Here is a 6,000-nt window from a genome sequence, read left to right as displayed (position 1 = left end):
CCCCCTTGCTCATGTAATCCCTCTTCCCTCTCTTCAACTGGACTTCCGGAGCTTGGCCTGGTGCTTGGTTGTGGATCTTTGCATCTGCTTCCATCAGTTACTGGATGAAGGCTCTATGATGACAGGGCATCAGCAATCTGATTACCAGGGTAGGCCAGTTCAGGCATCCTCTCCACTGTTGCTGGTAGTCTAATCTGGGGTGGTCCTTGTGGGTTCCTGGGAATTTCCCTAGCACCAGGTTTCTCCCTTACCCCATAATGTCTCCCTTGATTAAGATATCTCTTTCATTGCTCTGCATTCCATCCCTCCCCCAGCTCAACCATCCTATTCCCTCATGTTCTCATCCTCCATCCCCTCCCTCTATTACTCCCCATCCCCAATTTACTCATGGGGATCTCCTGTGTTTTCCCTTCCTGAGGTGATCTGTACATCCCTCTTAGGGTCCTCTTGTTCCTGAGCTAGGGCTATCTTAACACTATCCTTTAGGTTGCCATCCTCTGCAGAATGACACACTTGAGGATGCCCTTTGGTTGCTTCTCATCCCTTTTCAGGAAGATTGTTAAAGGTGAGGAAGCTCTAATGTAGAGAGAAGCCAGACAGGAAAAAAAAGATAGCAGGGTGTGGTGAAGGGGAGAGGTTTGTGAAATTCCAGTGTCTGAGTTTTCAAGAAGAAAAGTGTGTGTAGAATGTCTTGGAATCCTTTCTTTCCAAACATACTTCATTTTGTCCTGCATTCATAATAGACTCAAGCTTGCAGCTTGCCCCACATATCAGATACTTTTCTGTGGCTGTGATTAAACACCATGACGAAGAGCAAAATTATAGAAAAAAGAATATTTTGCCTTATGGATCCATAATAGTGTGGGAGGCATAGCATGAAAGTAGGATCACATTTTCACCCACTTGCAGGAAATACATACATACATACATACATACACACACACACACACACACACATACAGACACACACACACACACACACACACACACACACACACACACACACATATATATATATATATATATATATATATATATATAGAGAGAGAGAGAGAGAGAGAGAGAGAACTGGAAGTGGGGTGAAGCTATAAACCCTCAAAGGCTGCCCCTAGTGATGTACTTCCTCAAGTAAGGTGCTGCCTAAAAGTTCCATGACCTCCCTAAACAGCACCACCATGTTGGGAAACTGTGCTCAATTATGTGAGTTTATGGAGGATAGTTCTCGTTTAACCCCCCACACCCTATCTCCCTTACACAAGAGGTGCTATCCATGGCTGCAAGGAAACCTGTGTTTCCCCAGCTCCTCTCAGAGCTGACTACAACCCAGGTACAGAACAAGCCTTTGGGGAGTAACATAGTTGAGAAGAACTGGCTTTGTGTGATATTCTTTGGTGGTGACTAAGTAAGTGCAGTCCTCAATGCATGGATGGGGCATTAACAGGAGACTAATGGGCAGAGGATCGCATTCTCTACAGAGAGAGTGTCTCTTTTCCATTCCTACCCCCGATAGCATGATCCAGCGTGTTCACCTTGGTGGCTGCCTCCTTCTTCTTCCAGGGAAAGAACGAAGGCTCAGTGTTGCTCTTCGTCATTTACATTCTGTGGTGCCCTTGGCAGTTATCACCATCAGAATATTAACAGTATCTGTGGGTAACAAGACAACAAATCGTGACCATTGCAGTTTGTCCCAAATTGTGCATACTTTTTTTGTGTGCAACAAACAATGAAAGTAGATTTAAAATTGGTCTGCAACAATAGCATGATATTCTTTGGAAAGGTGGGGACAGGGCATCCAGGAACACCATCACATATGCCCAGGAACATGAGCCTTTCCCTTTTCATTTGATTATAGTCATAGTAACCATGTCCAGCCCATCATCCCACCATTTAATATTTGCAATTCAAAGCAAAACTTCTGGAGGAAATGTCTGAGGCTCACAGACAGGCGTTGGTTCTCAGCCTTACTGTTCATTTCTAGGAAGCACCTTCTCAGGCTCCTGTATGTCACTTCTATATATGAGACAAAGATTAGAAAAAATAATGAACTGGTTTGATGGTATGAGTATTTTGCACTTAAAGGATTTGTATGTTAGAAGTTTGGTCCCTTGCTTGGCTGTGTAAGGGGGTAGAAGCTTTAGGATGTGTGGTCTATTAGAAGGTCATTAGGTCACTGGTGGAACTGCACTCAGAAAGGATGAAGATGAACTTTGTGGAACCCATGTTTGCTCCATCTAGAATGTTGTTACAGAATGGCCACTCCGACTTTTGGCTTCCTGTCTTGCCATGTGGTTTCTTGACCAGAAATGAATCCAGCAATCTGCCTGGGAGTGACAAGCTTAATGTTGTAGGATTAGTTATTTAGATTTTTATCATTTAAGCTACTTTCCTCTGCTGAGGACACATGAAAAGATACCCTTTATCTATTACTCATTTGTAGAAGCTTCTCACTCAGGAGGGGGAAAGAGTTCCTTTGCTCTAGTGTAAAGTGATGCAAGACCTCTGCCATTGTGCTGCCTGCCTGTCCATCTTCATGAGAATGCACTCTGTAGGCTCAGATAAATGAACACTGGGTCCCCAGCAGTCGTCACTGTTTGGGAAGAGCGTGGAACCTTTGGGAGGTGGAGACTTGTTCGAGGATGTATGTTATTGGGGATAGGTTTGGAATTTCAAGCCTCAGCTACTTGCTGTTTGTGCCCTGTGCTTCCTGTTTGCATTTGAAGATCTAAGTAGTCAGAGATCTGATCCTGCTGCCATGGCTGCTACATTGTTGCTATGTAGACCTATCACGATGGACTCTTATCTCCATGGAACTGTAAACCCAAATAAACTCCTCCTACAAGTTGCTTCTGGTCATAGTGTTTTATGGCAGCAGCAGAAAAATATCTAATATAGAGTCCAGATTCCTACACTAGAGGCTGAATCAGTGGATCTACCTTATGGATCCACCCAAATGAATCCAGTCTATCTTCCAAAATGTCAGTTTGGACTTTTAGCCAACAATGAGCTTAAAGAAATCTTTTCTTTATAAAATTCCCAGTTTTTGATATTTTGTTATAGCAAGAAATTGGCCTATTGTAAAAAATTAAAAGTATTTAGAGAAGAAAGAGGTGGCAGATTTGAGGATTAGCAAGTGGCTGGGATTTTAATGTTATAGGATGGACTGGTACTCAAAAGTAGGAGATGCTAGAATGTCCTGTTGTTTTGGTCTATAACTCATGCTGTTCTTTTTTTGATACACTGTCACTCTCTTGCCTTTATGTCCCTTTGTCATCTCATGATCCTAGGGACTTTAGGGATATGGGACATGTGATTCCTGTGTTGTGATTACAACAGCCCCTCAAATGGGACTTACTGTGCATCATGCCTTTTATGACATTTCAAAACCCTCTATTAGAAATCTGAACAGCTCTCTACATTGGATTATAAAACCATTGAAATAAGTCAATTTTCCAGACTCAATTACCTGGCAGTTCCTTTACCCTTGGGTTTAATTGGATCAGAGTCATGGCTTTGATATTTAGTTTGCTTTGTCCTTTGAGAGGCATGGAAATGGCCCTTGTGTCTCCACCAAAACTCCTCACATACCTGAAGGTTCAAGGTGCCATTATTTGATGATTACACTTTTTATTACATGCTGACTAATAAAATATTATGTCTCTGTCCTGGTTTTGTTTCCACTGCTGTGCTAAAACACTGACAAAAACCACCTTGGGGGAAGAAAGGGTTTATTTCATCTCACAGGTTACAGTCCATCATTGAGGGAAACCAAAGCAGGAGCTTGATGTGGAAACCATGGGAGAAATTCTTCTTATTCACTTGGCTTTCTCCTACATTTCCCTCTAGCTACTTTTCTTATACACCACAGACCCACCTCCCTAGGGATGGCACCACCCACATGGGCCCATAAATAGGCCCACAGGCCAATTTAATGACTGTAATTCCTCAGTTGAGGTTCCCTCTTCCCAAGTGAATCAAACAGACAATCAAGACTAGTCATTACATCATTTTCTTGCAGGGCCTGAGTTTCATCTTGGGTGTTTATCTGGCGAGGCTTTTTGAATGCCATCATCATGAATATACCGGTCTTTAATTTGAAATAACTAACACTTATTAAGCACTAAGATTTTCCCAATTAATCAAAACCCCTAAATTTTTCATATAAAAACCTAGGTCGAATGTGTGCTGGCAGATTGACACTGTCTCTTTATAGACTACTTACTAATGCTTTATTTAAGAATGAAGAGGCTATCATGAGACATATATGCTTGTAGGATTTGGGAGAGGACACTTAGGTCTTGATCTTGTTTAGTGAGCATATTACCTACTTTTTTCATCACTGTGACAAAAGATCTGATGAACAACTTGATGGGGGAAAGATGTCATTCAACTCTTTGCTTTGGAGGGTTTGGTTTATAGTTTCTTAGCTCCATGTACCTTGGCAGAACACCATGGTAACAGGAGCATGTGGTGGTAGAGTTCTGACCTCATGGTGGACAGGAAGCACAGAGAGGTATGGGAGGAAGCGATGGTCAGAATGCTTCAAGAACTCAATCCCTAGTGATTTACTTCCTCCAGGTAAGTCTCACTTCCTCCTAAAATTTCCACATGTCTATTGGTGAAAATATTAAGGCCACTCCATGTAGTTAAAAGGGAGGTTTATTTCGTGGGGTAACTTACAAGTGAAGGGATAGGTTACAGGATCTGGGAAAGCTGTAGTGCAGACAGGCGGTGTTCTCTGGAGAACTCTGTTCTGTCTACCTCCAGCATCCAGGGTCCAGGAACCAAGAGAGCCGCATCCGGATCTCTGGTCTTCAGGATCCTCTCTCGGCCCCGCCTTGTATGTGTGACAGTTACTGGAAGCCTCAATGGGGGTTGGAACTTCCAGATCAAAGCTGGGATGGCTGCCTACTACACATGTCCTAAGATACAGCCACCAAATGGGGGCCATGCACACTCAATGCATGAATCTGTGGGAGACACTTAAAATTCAAACCATGAAATAAGTAAACAAAACACAGACATGATAGCTTTAGGTCGTGGCAAATGCAAGTGGATACATAAATGAAATAGGAAGAAATTGAGAAGAGAGGGCAATTTTCCAAAAGGTACTTCTAAATAAGGGAAGGGTGTTTTGTAGGTGTTTGGCATTGCATTGGGTCAGAAAGGATACTATTATGAACTATTGGAGGCTATGTGACTTACAAAGAAGAGGCTTGTTGGGGCTATGGTTGTGCTCCTAGCCAAGGACCTGGATCGTGACATAGCCTTCTTAAGCAGTAAGACCCGAATTGCCACAGGGCGGTTCGTGACAAGAGAAAGAGGAGATATGCATTGTGTGTGTGTTCTGCTTTCTCCCTTCTTATAAAGCCAGGATTCAGTTATGGTGACCCCACTCTGTTGTCTTTTTTAATCCCAATTGGATCCAAACACCAGAGGCCGACTAACTTCATTTTCCCCTCTCTGAATCCTTCACAATGAGGATAAAAATCTCAACATATAGAGCCCTGGGAGATACACTCAGCCCCTCTCTACAGCATAGCCACATGTGTCTGGTGAGGGGTGGGTGTAAGCTGGAGCATGCTGCTGTCTATGTGTGTCTTGGGGGCAAGGGCGTGTTGTTTCTAACCCAGCCAATCCCTTTTCCTTTTGCTTTCTCTCTTCAGAATTTGTGCTGACTTGTTACTATGCTCCAACTAATTGTGCATCATTAATTCTACTTATAATGAGGCCAGAGCTACCCTGCTTGGAGCACGGTTCAGGTCACATAGCCTGTTTCATGCACACATCCCCAATCTAACCGATACATATCTTTTTCTCTACTGTTCTCTACTGAGTACGGCCATGAGTTTTCCAATTTTCTGATTCATTCTCATTCTCGTACGAGTCAGCTTCTGGGGAAAGTATTCTGATGCAACAAGCAGTTTATTGCTGCGTTAACAACATAGTTAACACTTTTATTCTTCTGGATAACCTTCTGGAGGCTCCTCCCTTCCTCTCCTC

Source organism: Peromyscus maniculatus, chromosome 20 (assembly GCF_049852395.1).
Source record: "Peromyscus maniculatus bairdii isolate BWxNUB_F1_BW_parent chromosome 20, HU_Pman_BW_mat_3.1, whole genome shotgun sequence".
NCBI lineage: Eukaryota > Metazoa > Chordata > Mammalia > Rodentia > Cricetidae > Peromyscus > Peromyscus maniculatus.
The sequence above is the reverse complement of the archived record's forward strand: the minus strand, read 5'-3'. Positions refer to the sequence as shown.